The 22559-nt window shown below is 37.6% G+C and overlaps 1 protein-coding gene and 1 long non-coding RNA gene across 2 annotated transcripts in view; one reads left to right on the top strand and one right to left on the bottom strand.

Moving 5' to 3' along the window:
• grid1b (glutamate receptor, ionotropic, delta 1b) overlaps window positions 1-22559 on the top strand; it is a 434864-nt gene that overhangs the window by 125019 nt on the left and 287286 nt on the right. The gene's annotated exons all lie outside the window — the stretch shown is intronic.
• LOC306989108 lies at window positions 1703-4744 on the bottom strand. Its single transcript, XR_013795581.1, has 2 exons — window positions 4271-4744; window positions 1703-3222 (listed from the first exon to the last, which is right to left on the bottom strand). It is a non-coding gene; the product is annotated as an uncharacterized lncRNA (long non-coding RNA).

The raw sequence follows: 22559 nt of genomic DNA, 5'->3' as shown, positions 1-22559 counted from the left end.
AACAAGAAGAAATTTAATTTAATTTTGCCACAAGCACAGTTGTCCAATGAGCCTGAACAATGTGTTTAAAATAGAGCTGTCAATCTAATTAATAATTTAAATATATTGATGTTTTGTTGTTTTTTGGCGTCTTTCATGATTCAAACAAGCATGGCCAATAATCAGAAGGTTGTAGTGTGCAACAATATATAGCCAATCTTTTGTGCAGGGTCTGATACATTTGACAAGAGCCATCCTTCTTTCATAAAACGAACAAATATGTTGTCATGATTATTGAGTTTGTAACTCTAATTCTATAACAGTTGGCTCTCACTACTTAAGTGGAGTACTGGAAAGGGCAAGTATTTGGAGCAGTTCCATTGGGCAAGGACGCTTCTACACAAACATTTCCAAATTGCCTTTCTTTTTTCTTTTTTTTTCCTTTCTTTTAACTGTATCAGAGTCTTACATTGTAATCCATCTATTATATTTCTATATTCTAAAGAAAATAAAGTTGAACATTTGGGAGCAGTTGGGCCTCAGCTAATGGTGCTGCTGAGTAGCTGGGATCGCTCTAACAAGGAAAGGGTAACAGTGAAACAGGTCTCAAGAGAAATTTTTGGCTCATACTAACTTGTGTTTCTAAATGATAATACGAGGTCTGGTGCCTTGAGTGTAGGGATGAAAAAAGAAGATAATTTGGATTTATGTTGAAAAAAATAAGATGTAGAGTCTGAATGAAGATTATGTCTAAGGAAAACTTTAGCATCTTGTTTGTACTTTAGTGATGAAGAGAACCATCCTAGCTAATATATTGTTTTCCAACCTGTGTTCTGGAACATCATTCCCAGCTCCAAAATCCCTTTTCTCTGGCAAAGGCTTTATATATAGAAAGAAGATGCACTTATTTTACAATGAATGGGAGAAAGTGCAACATGCAATTAGTCCTGCCTTCGAAATAAAATAGCCAATCACCAATTGGCAAATTCATTGCATCACTGCAGCTGCTATTAGAAGCTCTGGTTGCTATAGAAACAGTCAATATTCTTAGACGGACACTTAGGACTGCTTTCATGCTGGCCTAGCCTGAAAAATGCTTTATTTTTTCATGATTTTAGCATTTATAAACAAAATTTATGAGGCAGTTGTTGTCAGATTTCAATTGTGATTTCAAATATGAAATATAATCTTAAGCTTGGTAAACAGCTTTAGAGAAATTGATGTTTCCTCATCCAAAGAGATAGGAGCTGCACTTGCGAGACTGGAATAGCTGCCCGAGTGGCGTTTCAAAGATGGCCACTGAGTGAAATGACTTGCCTTAAAGGGACCTTGGCTGAATCAGAAATCGCCCCATACCCTCATATAGGGCATTAGGGTGGAACAATACTTCACAGCACTTAAGTAAAATCAGTTGCTACTTCTGGTTCACATGGACTTTAATGCTGCGTTCACACCGGACGCGAATAGCGCGTCAGGCGCGAGCGATTTCAATGTTAAGTCAATGCAAAGACGCGTTACGCGCGTAAAAAATTCCTGCGGCGAGAATGAGGCGTAGAGTGCGGCGCGGTAGACGCGAATACGCCTCATTCGCGCGTCAAGGTCGCGCGAATGGCGCGAATTGAGCGGCTGGCGCGTTAATGCTGTGTTCACACTGGACTCGAATAGCGCGTCAAGTTCGCGCGAATGGCGCAAATTGAGCGTCTGGCGCGTTACGCGCGAATGATTTATGTAGTGCTTTTTGTGCATTCACGCGTTTGACGCGAATTCGCGTCTGCCGCCCGAGTTGAAAAATCTGAACTTCTGCGAAAATTCGCGCCTGGTCGAGGCCTGGATCGGAGAGGACAACCACCTCCAGGACCAGGGACACCCCAAAGAACAATCAGGGGAGACAGTGACAGGTGTGTTTCCAATAAAGACACATTACAAGGCATATTATATGTTATGTTTACAGATCAAGAAATGTAATCTGAGTATTGTTACCAATGTGTCGTATTAATATTTAATATTTTCTTGACAGAACCATATCAGAGATTTTGATTTTGAACCATATCTCCTTCTCCTGTCTCCCCAGCCCCTTTTTAATCCTGTCTCTAATTTTTTTTTCTGTTCTTACTATTTCTTTTACAATTTTCCTTAATAAATTATTTTACAATCTGTTTAAATGCCTGGTGTGGTTCTATGCACAACAAAGCTAATATTTTATCACATAACTTGTTTTTTTAATATACGAGACGTATTCATTTTGTATTTAATGCTATTTATTCCATATCTAAATATAGATTATATGAAACATCATTGTAATGTGTGATGGCAATTTTATGATATTCATTGCTCTTTAGTAAAATATAGATGATTTAAAGAATGTCACATGTGTGTCTCTCACTTGTAGTGAGAGAAGATTCTGTTTATGAAATGAATGTATGTTTATACACCTGAAGTGAAGGAGCGAGACACTGAGAACGGCTGGGCAGAGGTCAGAGGTCATCTAGTTTGGGTGGGGGCTTAAGGGTCAACTAGTGATAAATTGAAGCTAGCAGTAATGAGTCCTTGGTCTGTGGAAAACTACTAGGAAGAGCAACTGAAGATCTTGAAATGGGTATAAAATGTGCGCAGCCCTCCACTTCTGGGTCTCACTCACTTCACAGTGTAACTTCTGTGTGGTGACGGCTGACGGGGAACTTCTTGCAAGAATAAATCATTTTATAAAATCTCATTTGATTCAGAGTGTCTCTTACGCAGTGATGATGTTTAAAAAGACATTTTTGCCACAAATGTAGACAACCAACAACAACAACAAAAAAAGGTTAATTACTTTTGGAGGCTGGCTCCATTTATTTATTGAAAAAAAAAAAAAAACTTGTATACAAACATGGAAAACCTGTAATTTTGAAAAGGTTAGTGACTCAGAGTTTAAACTTAATACATATGCATGTTGTGTAAACTGCAAGTAGAACGATGGAGAACATTCCCTTGTAGTTGTGGAACTGGGATCCTGAGTTGGGGGGTGCCTTTATCACCACATGCTTCCCATCCACCACTCCAACGCACAGAGGGAAGTTCCACCGCTCCTGAAACCCCTCTGCGATGGACCTCCAGTCATCGGTGGTGGGCACAGCCATGTAGCCCTCCACAAGGCAGTCCCAGATGGCAGTCACTACCTGGGCAACGATCTGGCACACTGTGGAGACACCAACCCTGTAGCTGGACGCTATCGTCCTGAATGAGTCCCCAGTGGCAAGAAACCTAGAAAACATTGTTATAAATATTATTACAAGTACACTTGTAGTTTCATATTCAACAAGTATACTATTAAATGCTTTATGGTATATTAAAATGCCAATAATCAAGCACTATTGCTTACAGATAGAGATATTTAATTTCTAGGTTAATTTCTAGGTTATAGCAGTTAACTCAGTCAGTATCACTAGAAAGATCAATATACAGAACAACATGATGTTGCAGGCCCCATGCAGAAAACCTTGTTTACAGATTAGAAAGTCCTGTGAAAACAGGGAAAATTGAAGAGACGGAAGCAAACGTGTGTGCGTCGCACGTAATCTCCAGCAACAGTCTATTTAATTGGGTTTTTTTCCACATTGTTTTCAAATAAAGTATTTTTTTTCTAATTAGTGCATAAGTGTCATTCTTTGATTTTCTCTATTATCACAACAATGCACATTTCACATTTACATTTTCCTTTTTTTTCTCCACACAAAATTATACATTATAGCTTTTCACATGGCTCCTTTAAATCTACTCAGAATGAGCCAAAGGGTATTTTATATAAAATCAACACATGACTAAACATGTAAGGCCTAGAAACTCGAGAAATATATGTAACCCATACGTAAACATTATAGTTACTGATTTTAAAATCAGCACTGCCATCATGTTACATTAGCATTAGTTTGTTACCTCTGAATTGCCAGGAAATAGAACAGTAACGTTATTAACTTACATGCGTTTGCACTGAAATGGCTGTTTGAAACATTTGGCTGGAGAAATACATGGATATTTATACACATGAACTCTAATCAACCAATACACAAATTTAATACAAGTTAACTAATAAATGAACGCTATACCTGGTAACTGGAGCCTGTATGAATTGAATATAATGCATTACACGAGTAACATAAATATCACAGCGTCCACAAAATGGCGGACAATCTACACACATTCACTATTTTCACCAACCAGAACATTTATGCACAAAATATTACACCATGAACATACACAAAGATCTCACATAACTCATATGCATATTGTTTAGTTGTTGCGAAAGGTATACCTGTGAAAACAGGAAAAATTTAAGAGACAGAAGCAAACGTGTAGCCTATGCGTCGCACATAATCTCCAGCAACTGTGAGGGCGCCGGCGCAATGACGTTACAGCTCCTCCGTCACAGTCCTCAGTTCACTTTTTAAAATAAAAGTCCCGATCTCTCAGACCCAAATAATGCTCTATTAAAATGAGCAAATAAAATCAAATACATTTCACCCAGAACCACAAATTGACATATTTTAGGATGTCACAATGACAGTATCACGTCTGCCAAGAGAATATTTTAATGTCTAGGTTATAACGTTAGCAGTTAACTCAGTATCACTAGAAAGATCACTGTGTTTACAGAAAAACATGACAGTATTACGTCTGCCAAGATAATATTTTAATTTCTAGGTTATGTCTAACGTTAGGTTATAGTTAACTGAGTATCACTAGAAAGAGCACCAACAGTGGTATCCGTAGCCTAACGTTACCACAGTTTTTAAAGAACATTGATAGCATACAGCATATTAGCATATTGAATATACTGTATTTAAAGTATCATACATTTACTAACCGAAGACAGATGGACAGGCGCTCCGCAGCTGGGATAGATCGCCTGTAGTTGGTGTCCTGGAGGGTGATCCTCGCTCCGATGCGGGACAGCAGGTCATCAAACTGTGTGCGAGACAGGCGGAAGTACCGCTGAAAGCGGCCGTCATCCAGGCGCAGCTCCTGGAGCAAATGGTGAAACTCGCCAAACTGGGATCGCCTCCGAAGGGTCTGGTGGACCCAAATACGGCGACGATGATCCCCCTACGCCGCTGTTCTGCTCTCCAGAGCAAGTACAGAGCGGTGACTCTCTCGATAAATGATCTATCAAGATCACACATCTTGTAAAAAGATGGCAGTCAATGGGTTTCGAAACTTTTGAAACTTTCGCCTCTGACGCGCGTAAATTTCGCCTCAAATTTGTTTTTACGCGCGTTCATTTCGCTCTTGACGCGCGAATGGACACAAAGTGATCAAGCGTCAAACTAGACGCGGCAGGCGCGAATTTGACGCGCTATTCGCGTCCGGTGTGAACGCACAGTAAGAGTTCTATTGTGATTCACACTCAAAATGCAAAGTCTTTAATTGTATTTAACACATGAGAACAACATTTCTCTTAGGCCTTCTTAAGTGTCTTCACTTTCACACACTTAGAAAGTCATTAGAGCTGAAATGTTTGTGTTTTCCTCCATGTGTTAAATAAAAAAAAAAGATTTAGAATTTTGAGTGTGAATCACAACTGAACTCTTGTTCTAATTAAAACAAATACAATAAAATAAAATGCACCAAAACAGGACAAAATGTGAGACAAGAGAGCATGGTGTTGGAAGCTGAATTTCTTTAGCTGAATATATGAGAATCAACATCCATTTTCTTCCCTCTGAAATCATCTTTCGCTCTTCTAAACTCAATTTGTACTTGTGGCTTTTGACTAAATATTTTAAATAACGCCCTTGGTTTTAAAGCATTTTTTTTTTTTTGCCAGCCTCTTCCACGTTCTTGCTGAGTACATCAATCAGATTTGAGTACAGGATTGAGTCAGTTGTGATTTGATGGGGCGCCTATCCACCTTATACCTACGCCTCATGACGCTTTTGCGCGAATTATGGGTGTAACTTCTGTTAAGCTGCAAACAATCAGTGAAAGGCTTGCTCTATGAACGCAATACGTTAAAGTGTCACAATGAGATGACATTAATATACTCACCCTTCAACTATCAAACATTAAAAGGAAATTTAAAAGTGTAAAAGCATCCACAAGGTACTTTCAACAGACCAAATAACCCCAAAAGCGTGAGTCTTTGGTTATCACTATGTATTATGTAACTTAAGTTGCCTTAATCAAAAATGTTCATTAACTTCAGCATTACGTGATACTATTTCAAAGTGATTTCCGTCATTTTGACAGATTATAAATTGAATTTCATGTCAAAACAAACCTGGAAAGAGACGTGAGGATTTGAGGAGAATAAGGAGAGATTCTTTTTGCATTCCAGTGAATAATTAATGTAATATATATCGTAATTAAATACGGGTGAACAGACCACAAATGTGCAGTATATGTTGTCCTTTTTCATACTTTTACAGCGGATTTCAAAGGGAAAAAAGAAAATTATCTCGAGGAAAAGAAAGCAGCGACTGAAAAGAGCTCTTGCCATAGATGTCCATGTCACGTTAATACCAAGTATAACGTTGTTCTCATGATGCCTGAAAATAAATGATATAAGTGGTATATAATGCAATGGTTCCCAATTCTGGAGCTGAACTTAATTTTATTCACCTGTAAATTATACTTAATTTAGGTACCATAATGACATACATTTAATACATAAATACATTTTATTAATTCCCTTTTCTCACTTGTCAAAGACCTAAAATATCACCCAGATACCTTAAGAGACAATTAAGGTTATATGGGACATCTATGTAAAGCAGCTTTCTCCCAGATGGCCAAAGAAATATTCGCATACACCAATGCATTTTTTTGCCCATGGCCATTCAATGGATCTGTGTGAAAAAAAAAAAAAAAAAAAAAAAAAAAGTGAATTAACTTTCCAGTTTATCCTATTTTCAGCAATGAAAGCAATGACGTCACCCTTACCGGTAATATTTATGCAGCTCAAAGGAACTCATCATAAAATGAAGCCAATTCAGGCATTTTATGATTTGTTGTTTTACAATACCTGCTATCCAATAGGATGACTCCACTATGCTATATATTTACCTGCATAAAAATTAAGCAGCAGACTGTAGTGTGTCTGGTAATAACATGGCAAAATTATTCGTTTTGCATTAGTGGCCTGATATAGAAAAACTAGCTCCAACAGTGGAGTGTTGCACATTTTCTCATTACACATTTTGTTACATGTATGCAGTTCTGTTTGGTGCCACTAATGGCAGAGAAGGTACACAATGCAGCATTACAATGTGGTAAGGAGCCATCTATCCGCCTTATTTTTAACATAAAAGCAGGTGCAGACATTTGAAACTGATGTCAATTGCTTGCAGTTATTTATAGCAGAACAAAACAGCACACGCTTGCTGCTTGATATTGCAAACTGGTATTTAGTATCATATAATTGTAATGCATCATCTTAATAATAAACACACTGGTTGGTAGTGTAAATGGTTTTACAGTTTACTGCACTTATTCTTTTAGTTATTTACCTATAGTGGCTGATTAATGGTCTCACACAGTCTCTCACGCAGAAAATAGCTCACTTTTGGATTGCAAAATAAGGTGGATAGGTGCAATGTATATTGAAGTGTATGTGAAGATGGGAAATTACCTAGGATTGTGTAATAGAAAGGGCATATTAACATGCTGGATTTATGGTACTCTAAATGACGAAGAGTTCAGACATGTTTCCAGTGAAGAGGACGCCCAGTCCATCTCATTTTGCCTCTCATGGGAGCAGATCATCAGAGACAGGAAGTGATGTATCCTCGGCCATCCAAGGCACTTGTGGGGCCATCAGGATTATGAGGAACCCTGACGGAGATCTAAAATTAACTCATCCCATCCACAAATCAATTCAGCATCAGCATTCATTAGGCAGAGGGGCTCTTGTCGAGGAGAGATTGATGATCACGGCCCAACGTGGATGAAAGCAGAAGTGTCTAACATGATGAAAATGGAATCGCCATGTTTCACTCTGATTCAGAGGCATCTGCCTTTCTCATGTGAGAAGAGGGAAAAGAATTAGCCGTTATCTTCTTCAGAGGCTTGTTTTGTTGTTAAAAATAGCATCAGTTTGACTGTATAGAAAGAAGTGCTAAGCTACTGTATATTGTTACCCTCAGGTCACACACAACTTTGACCTTTTTGGCCACTGACTTTTTAATTTGTATTTTGTTGGCGGCGTTGTTCTGTTGCGAAATCATAACAAGATAGGACTTCTCTATCAGCAATGCTCAAAGTGTCACATGAGTATTGACGTGATTTGAAAGGAACTTCAAATTGTGTTGGGAATCAATCATTATACTGAAAAAATAGTCACAGTCACGGCTGTATGTTCACTGACCATGTAGTTCATACTGTGCAGAACCCTGCAACAGATCTGGGAAACTCTAATTTGATTGCCTGGCTTTATGCAACTTCCTGAAGTGAGAGCACAATGAGCGCCTTTGAGTAAGAGCCATACATTGCTTTTGGAAATAATTCTAATTAGTGAAAGTGCCCCTATTATGCTATTTTAAAGGCTCCTGGTTTTGTTTTGGAGGTCTCCTACAAACAGGTTTACATGCATCGGGTCAAAAAACGTTTATCCTCTCATCATTTACATTGTACATCACCACATTTTTCAATGATTCTCAAACGACTCGTTGAATGAATCAATCTCTCTAAATCCCTCCTTTCCGTGAGCCTACTCTGCTCTGATTGGCCAGATTACCTGTTGTGACTGGTCAACCGCTTACAGCGCATGTCGGAAGCAAAATGTCCATTAGCATTAGCATTAACTTCAGCTCATGCTTCCTAAAGCTCAGCGATTGTAAAGACAGTAACGATGGAGTCGATTTTACCAGATCAATCCGAGCGCGAGTCCGATGATGAAACATTGGAAGAACTATCCAACCCGAACCTCCATCGCAAGGACGACACGAGCCGGACGTTTCTCACTGATACACTACTCATTTTGAGGTACATTATGAGATGTTGGAACTGTAATTCCTCACCATCAGCATAAACAAGTGTATGTCCATCAACAAACCGATATGTATGTTTCTAATTTATTGTGGTGTACATGCGGGAACTGTATTAACTACTGTATCAACAACGTTATCCGAGCAGTAAAGTGAATGACTGGTGTAGCCTAACATTAAAGTTAGCAAAACAAATCTTGATCCATCCTTTATCTTTACTTAAAGTAGCAAGAACGACAGGCTATCTGCATTAGTAAACATTTTTAGGTAATAGTGGCCCACAGCTGATTTGCAGAACTATTTCAGTAAGACAATAATGACATGAGTAAGCCGATTAGCCGGAAACGTACACAATAAAAAACACAAAACTACGTATTTTGAAATACCGGTAGAAAATATATACATCAATAATTAATCATACTTACAGGTTGAAAGTTGTTCCAAATAAACTGGGGACTGTCCTATCTTTCAAGAGCTGGCATTTTGCGAATCCCGCGTTGAACTCCGAGATTTGAGAAGCAGCCGTCAGTAAAATGACGTGTTTGTGGGCGGACAACGTACAACATAGGCGGGAATTATCCAAATATATTTTCTAGTGACGTAGAACTGTCACGCAGTGAGATTCGAAATACAAAAGACTCGTTAAGGCGGTTCTGAGTCGATTCTTTCTTTTGGGAGACAATAACTTTTATAGAACTATTTAATGTGCATTTTAGACTTTACAACTTTTACATTCACAAACAGCTATATTACACACTGCATGAAAGGAAACATTCGAAAAACCAAAAGGGGCATTTTAAAAGTCTGTCTACATGAGGCAATATGACATGATTGTGTTAATATTACAGAGAGGAAAAGCCTATAATTGGTTGACAGTATTTTTCTCATTAAACTGATAATTTGAAACATTATTAGTTATTATCATGGAAAGCAATTTAGATTCATAGTGTCTGTATATATGAGGTGTTGGAGCTATTGTGTGCACTACATACACCCTCATAATGAATAGTCAAACATACAAAGAGAACAATGGCATGCATATGAATGATTTTAGCATTACTGTAAAAAAAAGAAGAAGAGGGAGACTGATAGAAATCACGTGAAAGGCATGTGCATAGGGCAGGTTTGCAGTGCTTTGGCTTTCTAAATGAATACATTTTGTGGAAATGTGCTGCAAAATGCAAAATTCACATACTTTAATACATGTTTTTCACACAACAAATAGATTTTGTATTTCTTAAACTAGTACAGGAAATGTAAACCAGCATTAATTCACAGTAACTTCCCCTACATTTTATGGAGGAACATTTACGTGTAAAGACGATTTTTTTCCACAACCATAGCCAGCACATTAGTCCTCTGCTGGTGTTTTACATTAACATTTCTATGAATGACAGTGGGTGATATTTCACATGTTGAGTTTGACAATAATTAAATTTCACCAGAGTGAAGAAGGTCTATCTCCATTTACAGAGAAACTGTCACAGTACTGCTGTGTTGAGCCCACTCACAAAGGCAAGAGTCCAAGGAAGATACAATTGAATCCATGAACAGAAAATAATCACAGGAGAACACAATAGCAGACCAACTTAGCATGACAAACAACTGACAGAAACTGAAGGCTATATTGTAAGTACGTATGCAGAGACTAACAAGTTAATTAACAAGACACACCTGAACTGAGGACTCTAATCAGTTACCATAGAAACTAAACAGCAGGGAGATCAGAACTAAATTAACAAGCAGCAATGACAATTAGAATAATACAATAAAACTGAATAAAAACAGAAACGCAAACAATAAACGTGATTAACACAAACTCTGACAGAATCACAATGCTGTCTCTGATCCGTTTCAATCAGCTGAATATTCCATTCAGTTTTTAAGTCACACAACACAGAATGAAAAGTATAATGCATGTACTGTATATAAACAGCGTTATTTAATTCATCAAAAAGTGTTAATATTGACAGACTTATTTACAACATATTTCACTGTTATTAAACTTACATGTATGCATTTAGCGCACGCTTTTGTCCAAAGCGACTTGCAATAGAGAAACAAAATGGTGGTCAATTATCATGAGCTTATTATAAGTATAAAATAAATCTCAGAAATCACTTATTTAATCTCATGGTAAGGACTTTAAACGTAATACTTGATCAATACTCATAAAGTGTGTTTGATTGCTCAAATTAAACTGGATTAACATAAAATGGCAAGTGCCTGAAACAAAGGCTTGAAATGCGGCTGTGTTTCTGCTTTTCTTTTAAGGTAATTGTATATATCATTGAATGTTTTTCCAGAATTTTATTTTGCTTCATAGAAAACGATATTGGCTCGCCAGCCATAATAAACCAAAACCACTTGCTGTATTGGCCTGGCTGATTAATGTGATTAAAAGGGCCATCCAGTATGATTAAAAAGACCCTCCAATTTGACACATGTTTGAACTGCCTCATATCTTATCATGCATTCCTCAAATAACTATGCAAATAATTGTCCTTTGCATAATTACATATCATTCAAATTAGAGCATATTGTTGTGGTTTGGTCTCTGCAACAAAATAATTGACCCAACTTTAAGTCAAACCATAATCAAGCAAGACCACATTTCTGCCCGACAACTCGTTTTTTATGTTCTGAAAATGATGCATTACAAATCACAATTTCTACCACGTTTAGTTTTTTTTCCTGTGCTGCAAAAAGAAAATAAAAAAAATCCATTTGCAGATTAAAGGAAATAAATGAAATTACAAGCCTTGAGTGTTTTTTTCTTTTCTTTTCTTTTTTCTACGTCATCACGAGTCCCAGCAGACCCTTTTTGGAGACCAAATGAAGCGTGTTGCTATGGTAAATGTTTAATTTTTCATCCCAGGACTTTGCTTGTGAACTGAATCCATTTTATTTCACAGTTCAGAGGACAGAACACACACTGCTGTAATGGGCTTGTTGCTAAATCTTGTTTGGTATGAAGCAAAAAAGAAAAGAAAAAAGAAGAAGAAAACTTGGCAAGACAAAAACAATTCAGCTATCTTAGATGCTATTTGTATTGCCAATTTGCATATCACTCATTGTTGTTGTTTTATTACACGGCTACTCTAGCTGAACCCAGTTCTGTATTAAATCAGCATTGCTCAATTTGGTAGGGATTTTTTTTCTTTGAAACTATCAACAGAGACGTACAATATGTTTCAATGAACTTTTGTTCAGATGATGGCTAAAAAGTAAAGCCATCGAGGCCAGAGGGGACGTTTTCAGTTGAATTCTGCAGATCATGACATTCAGTCTCAAAACCTCGATTTAGTTCTTTGTAGTATTTATTTATTTGTAATAAAAGGGCGAGATCAGACAAAGAATGAATGTCCTTCCCCTCTCTGTCTGCGAGCAGCAGGGTACAAGCAAACCAAAATGAGAGAGAGAAAAAAAAAAATCGGATTCAATATGCCATGGCTCCATTGTTTGGTCTATTCATTTGGAGCTCAGCATCCAAACCTAAGACCCATTTTCTATTACAAACCATTTTTTTAGCATTTAATTTCAGAAGAGAGAGTCCAACAAGTCTAAAATTAAATGAAACATTTTATTTGTGACCCTGGATCACAAAACCAGTCACAAGTCGCACGGGTATATTTGTGGCAATAGCCACAGTATGGGTCAAAATTATTGATTTTTCTTTTATGCCAAAAACCATTAGGATATTAAGTAAAGATCACGTTCCATGAAGATATTTTGTACATTTCCATATTTATTTTTGTGAGTGAATGCAGCACAATCGCGAACATAAATGGACAACTTTAAAGCCGATTTTCTCAATGTTTCGATTTTTTTGGCACCCTCAGATTCCAGATTTTCAAATAATTGTATCTCGGCCAAATATTGCCCTATCCTAACAAACCATACATCAATTGAAAGCTTATTTTTTTCCGTTTTTAGATGATGTATAATCTGTTGTGATGTATAATCTAAAGCCGGCTGTTGTAAAGCCATACAGATGTTTATGGCACAACTTAAGGAGCCAGACTTTTCACAATCTGCATAACATCAGATTCGCATTGTGGCTTATTCTGACCAAGAACCGTCCACTTGTGTGCAGTGTAATTCTGAAATCAATACTACCACGATAACAGACCTGCATGCAGCTCGATAGTAGCTAATTAAAATACGGGGCAGCAACCTCCACAAAACGTTGCGAGGACAAAACCATAGAAAGACATTTTTCAACTTTCTGTCCCGAAGTATATCCATCAGAATTATCCTATAAAAGTGAATTGTTTATTTCAGACAAACCGAAACATACTATTGTGCTTGAGGATATCATATTTGCTTGCTTTATTTGCTTCATTTAGATAGCTCTAAAAGGTCTGATGCTTTGAAACGACTTTAGAAAAAAAAACAGAAAAAAAAAACAGTGACTAATATTACTTCAGGACTAATATTGTTGCATAGCAACCAGCTGGTCAAATTAGAACTTGTGTTTTCTGTCTCTTGCCAAATCAGTGTACATTCAATATGGATTAGACAGTCCGTACAACTTAATAAACCGAATGTTTTTTAAACCTGTTGATCAGCTTTTGATGTGCTTGAACAGAACCATGTTCTGAAAGCGAAAAACCTCACTGTGGAATTCTACATATGCATAGAAAAAGAAAAAGAAAACACTTTTACAGTGGACAACCACATTAATAGCATTGCCACATTCTGTCTGCTTTTCTGACAGCACCTCAAAGATTAGACCTTTGTCTCATGCCTCCCTGCATTTGCACTGTTTTGTCAGTCTTTGCGCCCGAGACATTCAAGGGAAACTGTGTTTTAGTCCTATAGTCCTGATGATGGCACATGAAGAAAGGAATCTCACTCTTCTCTAAACATAATGGTTATTGTGTGGTTTATGTAAACAAAGAGCAAGCGGATTTCTGGAGTCCCTTACTTGGCTATGGAAGCTTTTTTCTTTTTCGTTTCTTTTTTTCTAGCCTTTCTGAGTTTATATCTATATCTATCAAGGGGAAAAAGTCAAAAATTGCAAGATGTAAACTCGCAATTGTGAAGAAAAAAATCAGAAATGCAAAAAAGTCACAATTATACGGTGGCCTAGAGAGCTCAATTCACTGCAACTGATGAAAATACATGCAAATAGAAATTATTAGTTTGACAACACATTTGCTGCAAATACTCACAACGCAACTAAATACAGAAACGCACTGCAAACACACATACAATCAGGATGTTAAAATAAACAAATAAAACTCACTGACATTGAACAATGTGCATGTGCCAGCCATGTTCGTCTCTTGTTCAGTTTCCTTTGAAAGATTTCTGTTATTGTCTGTGCTATTTTGCAGCGTGTTGCAGCTCTCATACAACTTTCATACTATAGCCTCATTCAGACTGTAAATATGATTGAAATCCGATCAGATTTAGCAAGTGTGAATGGCAAGAAAATAACATTAAATGCTATTGTTACAAATCTGTTTCGATCTACGTTCATATGCAATTCAAATCTCATTTCTGGAAATCCGATTCAATCTGATTTGCTCTGATCGGATTCCACGTGGTTTATGTGACTTTCTCACGCCACGTAGAAGTCAGATGTTTTTAAAGGAAACATGCTGTAAGTCGCTGCAGAAACAAAGTTGTGTTGTTGCAAAATGCCGGATGAGCAGAAAATGACAATTTAACCGAGACATGTTTTGAAACCAACAGAGACGACAGTATGTAAGCTAAAATCAGGCCTAAACTTTTGAAAAGAAAAAAGGTTCTGTAAAATTGTAAAGTGGGAATTCCATTATTTTTCTCTCTTTCTCTCTCTTTTATGAGTTCTCTCTCTCCTCACACTCATAATGTGTCTGTTGTCCATCTGTGTGAAGTATACAGCAGAGCACATTTAATTAACACATTTGTTGTTATTGCAGTGTAGATAGACAGCTGATGACAGTCCCACGCTAAGCCTGCCAAACAAAGAGCTCTTCACCAATCGCGGTTGTGCTGCCATGTGGGCTGTTCTCCTACAGCTCAATGATCTCACTTCCTCTCAAACACCTAACATGTGGCATTGTCATCAGAGCGTAATTGATACTAGGCTTTTGTAGAGTGGCCAGATGCGTTACTGTGCCCAACAGCAGGTGAAAGAGTTTATATTTAGATATGTATTTGTATACTTTAACTTCCGAAAGAAGCTTGCTTCATTGGCTATTCGACTTGATGTTATGATGAGATTTAAAATTATTCCTGTAATGGCTTGCTTGTAGACTACCTCAGAAGAATTGTCAGTAAAATTAAACAAATGTTCTGTGTGGGTTAATAGCACAGTGTACAAAAAGATCAGGTTCAGTGTGATCCATGTACTATTTACTGAAGCTATTCCACTCCAAAGCTGACTACGGCTGTTACTATAAATTTGAACATGTAAGATTATATGATAGTATGCAAAACATATTGGTTTATTTGAGGTAGCATTCCAGTATATGTGGGGGGTGGGGGGTGGGGGGAAATCCAATAGGGTATTCTATCAAAAGAGTAAACTTAAAAGCTAAGGATATTTAGAAAACTTAAGTATACTATCTTGATCAAAAGATTAAGTATACTTAGGGCCCGATTAACACCAGCGCAAGCCCTCTTTTGGCATTAAAAACTACTGTCAGGATTTGACAGGGATTTTTACCTGGGTTCCTGGGTTCTAAAGACACAAAAGACGCAACATTTATGGGAGGGTGAGTATTTAGAGTGTTTAAATAAAATGCAACATAATTTACTACGGTTAGCCATAGTCAATTTACTTTTACTGGTATTTGCGCCATTGTTTAAAACGCCCCAAAAAAGGATGTATTAACCAATTTTGTGCTTGACAAAGCTATGATAGTTGCTGCTAGGAGGAGGCACCGCAGAGAACAGAGCGTGTCATAGATGGGAGAGATTTTCTCCACTCATGTTCGTTCATTTAGAATGCCAGAGGAAGACTTTATCCGAAAATATATATTGCCAAGCCACGCCATTTTTAATTTGCTGCGCATTTGTTGGTAATAGATCACCCACACCTGAATATCCACGGCTCTGCTTGTTTGCGCAGCTCTTGGTAGATTGTGTTGGTCTTAATGGAAATTAGCTGCTATGTCTGTGTTCTATAATTTGTGCATTGAGTGGATCACCTGCAGGACTTTTTACTCCCATCGGTGCTTTTATGTGATTGCTGCCTCACACTATAATTGGCCCCGTTTAGTTAAGCTGGTTCTTAGACGTTTCTGGTATAAGCCAAGTATACTTATACAATATTTTGTTACTTGATTAATTTAAGTATATGTGACCCTGGACCACAAAACCAGTCACATGGGTCAATTTTTTTTTTAAATGCAATACAATTTGTTATACATAATCTGAAATCTGAATAAATAAGCTTTCCATTGATGGATGGTTTGTTAGGATAGGACAACATTTGGCTGAGACAACTATGAAGTTGGCCATTTATGATCGTGATTGTGCTGCATTCACTCATAAAAATAAATGTTTTATATATTTACAGTAGTAAAATGTGAAACAAGTTGTAAAGCCTTGTGGAAGCAAACAAAAGTTTGCCTTTATTTATGCCCCCAAAACGCTGTTGTCGTGTAAATTAACACCAAAATACCTCAAAACGTGGTTGCTTATACTAAGTTAGGGTAGGATTTGTTAACATTTCATTTCTGAAGTGCCACGATATGTACAAGAAGCAATGTAATGAAATGTTGAAAGTCTATTTCAGAGAAAATTGCACATGCTCTTAGTGCCACTCACTGGACATTTCACATTGAAACGGCTGTGAAACGTGCCCGAAACAACGTAATGTAATGTTGCAAAAGATGTTGCCATAGGCATTTTGATTTTCTTGAGACTGGGCTTCAAAATAGTTCAGTTTCACTTTATCAAATATTTATGGCAAAAGTATTCTCAATTTGGACCCTGGCTGAATCTCATGTCATAGATAATGGAACAACACACTGAGCTGTGAAAAAGCACCAAAAAAACATATTTTTCTTCTTTTTCATGTATTCCTGGGAGTGAAAATGAACTGTTCATTGACAAACAAAACATAATTCAAAAGCAATGCTGTGCATCCCTAATGGTCTGCTTCTGTTGGATATGGGTCATTTTGCCGGATTATGTATTCAAACCTGCCATTTTACAGTACATGCAGTTAAGTGACATGTTTATTAGTCAAGCTGGTAATTCTGTGACCATAGCCATACTCTCATAACCCTGAAGCCAGAAACATATTCACTATGCAAATGAAGACACAAATGTTTAGCCAATGCAATGCATTCTGAAGCGATACCGATCCTAAATATGTAAATATAAAAGAGTTGATTTTGTGACATTAAGACAATGTTGACTTGATTAAAACCATTTAATTTAAATGTTACCACATGAAGCACATTTTGTTTAGTTACCTGACAAAACCAAGATAGGCTCCAGCTGAAATTAACACGGGTGACAGTACAACATCAACAACTTTTATTAATTTTCACACAATGTTTTATTAAAGGGGAAGATTATCACACAATTCAATGTTATGACTTCAAGTTTAGAGTAGAGTTCAGTGTAGTGGTCACTATTTTTTAAATGTATTATTACATTTTTTATATATTATTAAACGGGTCATATGCTGCTTTCAAAGATCATTATTTGATGTATTTGGTGTAGTACAATATGTTAACATGCTTTAATGTTAAAAAATACACAATTTTCCACATACTGTTCATTATTGTAGCTCCTCTATGTCGATTTTTACAAAGCCCCTCCTTCTGAAAAGCATCTTGTGCTCTGATTGGTCTGCTGACCCAGTGCGTTGTGATTGGCCGAGCATCTCATGCGTATGCCGGAAATGTAACACCCCTTAATTGCAAGCTTCAGCTTCCAAAGCAATTATAAAGACAGTTTATAATGTCGTCAGTTTTACCATATTAGATCTATTCTGAAAATGCAGATGACCACGCCGATTGATCGGAACCTGATACTCTTATGCATTTACATTACACAAGCGTGTAGAAAGTGGAAAGCGCATGTTGCTTCAGCTCTGCTTGAGTGGCCAGTTTGAACTAGAACACTGCATCTATGTTTGTCATATTTTTACCTCAAGTTATAAGCGGAGAACAGTGGATATTATGTTTGTAAACATAAATCCATCTCTGCACTTTTGATCGTAAGAATGACAAACAATGTGCGTTACTCTACACTGCAAAAAACTCCACATTTGAACAGTCAACAGCATATACTTTAACAAATAAAAATACATGCTTAGGCCTACAGTCTCTGGTTCAGAAGCGCCAGATTGCTCAAGCAAAGTTGGAATTGCCCCATTTTTTTTAGAAATAGCATTTTTGCACAGCCGGTCTTGTACTCTACGAGGTTCAGGAAACTGTCATCCGTAAAATGCGCTTCACACACACACACACACACACACACAAACATTTGGGTTGTACTTTTCTGGAACAGTGTTGTAAATAAATCCTAACCACTGATTCCCAATTGCGTCCACTTTCGGAAGGCCAAATAAAGAGCTGCTTTTGCTTTCGCATAGAAACACACAGGCTCTTCACAACATGGCGGTGACATCACTACTGACAACTGAAGCCACGCCTTCTTTCTTTGCATATGTATTTGGGCGGCATTATGCAAATATTTCCACCGAGTGACGTAGGTCGGTGAAGGAGAATTCGATCGAGGTTATTTAACTACGTGTGAATCTGCTTTCTCTTTTAGATAGAATACATATTTTTGTATAAGACTTTGAGCTTGGTAACTTTGCAGATATTTTACATGCACGAACAGCTATATAACACACTAAAGAAAAGGAAACCATGAAACCACATCATATAACCTCTTTAATATTTTTTTTAGCACTGTTTACCAGACACTTAATTTCTGAACTGCTGTGATACATACAAGAACCAACGCAATAAAATATTGTAAAATACACTATAGAGACAAATTAACACACTTTTAGAGCCACTCGCTGGACATTTCTCTTTGAAAGTGCTGTGGAATGTGCAAGAGGGAACATAATGTTTTGCAGAAATGTTGCCACAGGCATGTTTTTACAACGAGCCTGGGTTGGACACACATATGTAAATATCTCAAACGTGTCAATTTATTTGCTGTGCTACTTAGAAACCATGTTTGGTTGGCATGAAATCAGCTTTTAGAAAACAAGCAAACAAGGCTTGTTGATGACAGTTTGCTGTGTTGAGTGCAACTGATTTTCTTGTTTCGCTGCTGCATTTCCCTCAACACCCTTCAGTGACATTCATATTGTTGACGGCACTCCACAGGACTCATCAGCCAAGGACAATAAAGCAAAATAATAAAAGCAAATTTGAGCCCACACATATCAATTTAATCATTTCTCATGTTATAATGACTATCGAAGGCAATGCTATTCAAATGCCTTTTGCTCATTTTACCTTTTCTTCTACTTTCTAAACACAGGGAACTTAAAAGAAGCATTTATCTGCTTGCACAAAAGCCCTCTAGATTACAGTATTTGTCATCACTACAAATTAAATCCATTGAAGCCAAGACAAAAACAATTCTGAGGCTAAATTACAATGTTTCATGTCTCTCTTGTGATGGAAATGTACGCGTAATGGCCAGGGGAAAAGCTTCACACCCAGAAACTATGAAAACCTCATGCTGGGTTCTAACTCATGTGTTCTGACATGGTTGAGGGGTTAGTTAAGGATGGACTGACTCATACTATGCTGAAGGCAGCTTGGACAAGAGCTTTGAGCAAATGTCTTCACAGTGAGACTCATACCTCGGGGAGCGATAAAGCTAGCTATACAGAAGCTTTGTTTTGAAGTGAGCCATGACAGAGACAATATAAGGATAAGGAGACCGACTACTATTACAAAAAAAAGGGAGACACCACAACATTAAATATGGTGGCTGTAATAGTGGCAGAATAGAAGGTGGATTACCAGCGGCTGAATAGCAGTTTCACCTCCCTGAGGTTGTTGCCAAGATGGCTTCCAAATGAACCAACTTGCCTCAAATGTTCCCTATTATGCTCATTCACATGCTCATAATATGTTTAGGGGGTCTACTAGAAAATGTTTACATAATTTACTATTCAAATTTTTATTTTTGCAGCTCCTGTCTTCACTCTCTGTCTGAGTGCTCTGTCTTATTTTCTTTAAAAACGCAACTTCCAAAAAGCCCAGTCTGACCTGATCAGCCGACTACAGTCTGCTCAGTCTGGTTAACCACATGTGTCGGAAATGTAATGCGGTTACCATGCCATATCGGCTCAATCCTCCGTTCGATAATGACAGTCAAGAAGATCAAGCTGATCGATCCAAACCACCTTGGCAAACACGCAGGACGTTTCAAAATGGTAAATCTTTGTATTATACATATTTTACATTTCAGATTTGATGTTATAACTGTGTTCTCTACATCATAGTAAAAACTGTATGTCTACTACACTCACCTTCATTGAACTGCAAAGTTCAAATCAGTTTTTAGAATAATTGTGGTTGTACTGCTGAGGAATAGTGTTAAAAATAACTCTGCCTTTGGAAGTTCATGTAGTGATGTTTTGTCCTAGCAGTAACATTAAATAACTAGCAGTAACAGGTTGTGGAATGTCTGAGAACTGATGTACTTTAATCTGGCGATTGTCCGGATTGGTCGGGTCCGTCGGTGCAGTGTGAATTAGCCTTAAAATATGATTTATGGTGGAGTGATTAACTCATATAGGGCTCTATTTTAATGATCTGAAACGCAAGTATCAAATGCGAAACGCAAGTAACTTTGTGGGCGGATCTCGGGCGGGAGAAATGATTCTTGCGCCCGACGCAAATCTAAAATGGGTTGGTCTGAAGTAGCTACATTACTCATAGGTGTGGTTTGGGCTTAACATGAAATAAACCAATCAGAGCGTCAAATCACATTCCCTTTAAGAGCAGGTGCGCTTGTTCCATGGCGGATTGCCATTATTATGGCGGATTTGCCATAGTCGAATGCAACTTACATGATGGTAAAGCTGATTTCGCAGTCTTCAGAATTGTATTTCCTGGTTCTTGACGGACAACCCACTTTGTCTATGTGCCTTGCCCACTATTGGTCAAACAGGTTCTATCCGTCATTACTACAATTCGCCTGAATAATTTGGGTAAATGTGTAAGCTAGATTTATGCATATTTTTTTCACATCTTCATGGACACCCCAATGATTTCCCTCGTGTGGTAATATTTTTCCTTGTAATTATGTATGGTTTGCAAAAATAGGATCAGCTATTGTGTAGATGAGAGAAGCAAAGTGTATGTGTGTTGTGCACACGCTACATTATGGCCAAGCATGCGCCCTTAAAATAGCATCTGAATAACGCGCCACTGACTTTAGACTTGGTTTTTCCTCGTCTGTATCCGAATTGTTTTCTGAAACTGCAAAATAGCACCAGGGAACATTTGCGCCAGAACACGCCTCCACTTTTCGCTTAACCACAACTTGCGGTTAAAACAATTAGGGCTGAGCAAGCTCTCAACATAAGCTCCTCTGACATTTCTCTAAAAAAATTATCATTTTTGACTTTTAATTCGTGACCAGTGTTTTGTTTTGCTCTATCCTCTGGACTTCTGCGTTTGTCAATAAGTTATGCGTAGGGTCAGATGTCACTCTTCCAGCCGAACTAGACTCACGTACGGCTATTACCAGAAGCCAGAGATTTCTGTATAGATTTTAAAGTTATAAATATGGATATTTTTCTTACAAAAATGCATTGCTTCGCTTCAGAGGGTGTTTTTTAACCCCCTGGAGCCACATGGATTACATGTATGATGGATGGATGCACTTTTGAAGGTATCATTAAGTAAATTTTGGCATAATTTTCATTTTGGGTTCATTTTTTTGGCCTTCCTCCAGATTAGATTCAGAATAATGATTATAACATAGATGAAGTAGATACAGTCAATCAACATCTATTTGTGAGCTCGACATTTCATCTGCAACATTAGGCGATTTTGATTTATATGCTGTTGAATGTTTGATGATCATGTTAGCTTGTGTGTAAACAATCTTCTATATGCTCCTTCTGGTTTACGCAGATCTTGTTTCTTGGTACAGGGATGCCGTACTATTTCAGAAGATACGTAACAGCGCGCCCCTGCTGTATAACAGTGAAAACATGGATTGCCAGATAACTTATTGGCAGGGAAGCGTTATGTCACAAATGACGGAAAAAAACTATTACATTGTATGGCTGGGAAAGAGTTAACATGAACTTAGTGCTTTGTAACTTTGCAGATTGTTTACATGCACAAACAGCTATACAACACACTAAAGAAAAGGTAAAATCAAAAAGCATAATAGGTCCCCTTTAAAGAGGCTTTGTCAACAATCCTTTTTGTGATCTTCTTTTTTCAAGTTTCAAGTCAATGGCTTATTTTCAAGTTACCCTAATGGATAGTCTGTGTTCAAGAAGCTTTAGATGGACGTTATCAAGCACTGTGCAGGGTGTTCTCAAATGGTTACCGGTAAGTTTGGCTCCTGTGATTGCTATTGATGCATTCAGCACACCGTCTGTTCTTCTTATCTGAGTGGAAGCGCCAGGGAGCCAAGATGGCGGCTCTTATATCGACCGCACGGCAA

This window comes from Phoxinus phoxinus (assembly GCF_949152265.1).
Source record: "Phoxinus phoxinus genome assembly, chromosome: 21".
NCBI lineage: Eukaryota > Metazoa > Chordata > Actinopteri > Cypriniformes > Leuciscidae > Phoxinus > Phoxinus phoxinus.
Note: the sequence above shows the minus strand (reverse complement) of the source record. Positions and strands in the feature narration are given on the sequence as shown.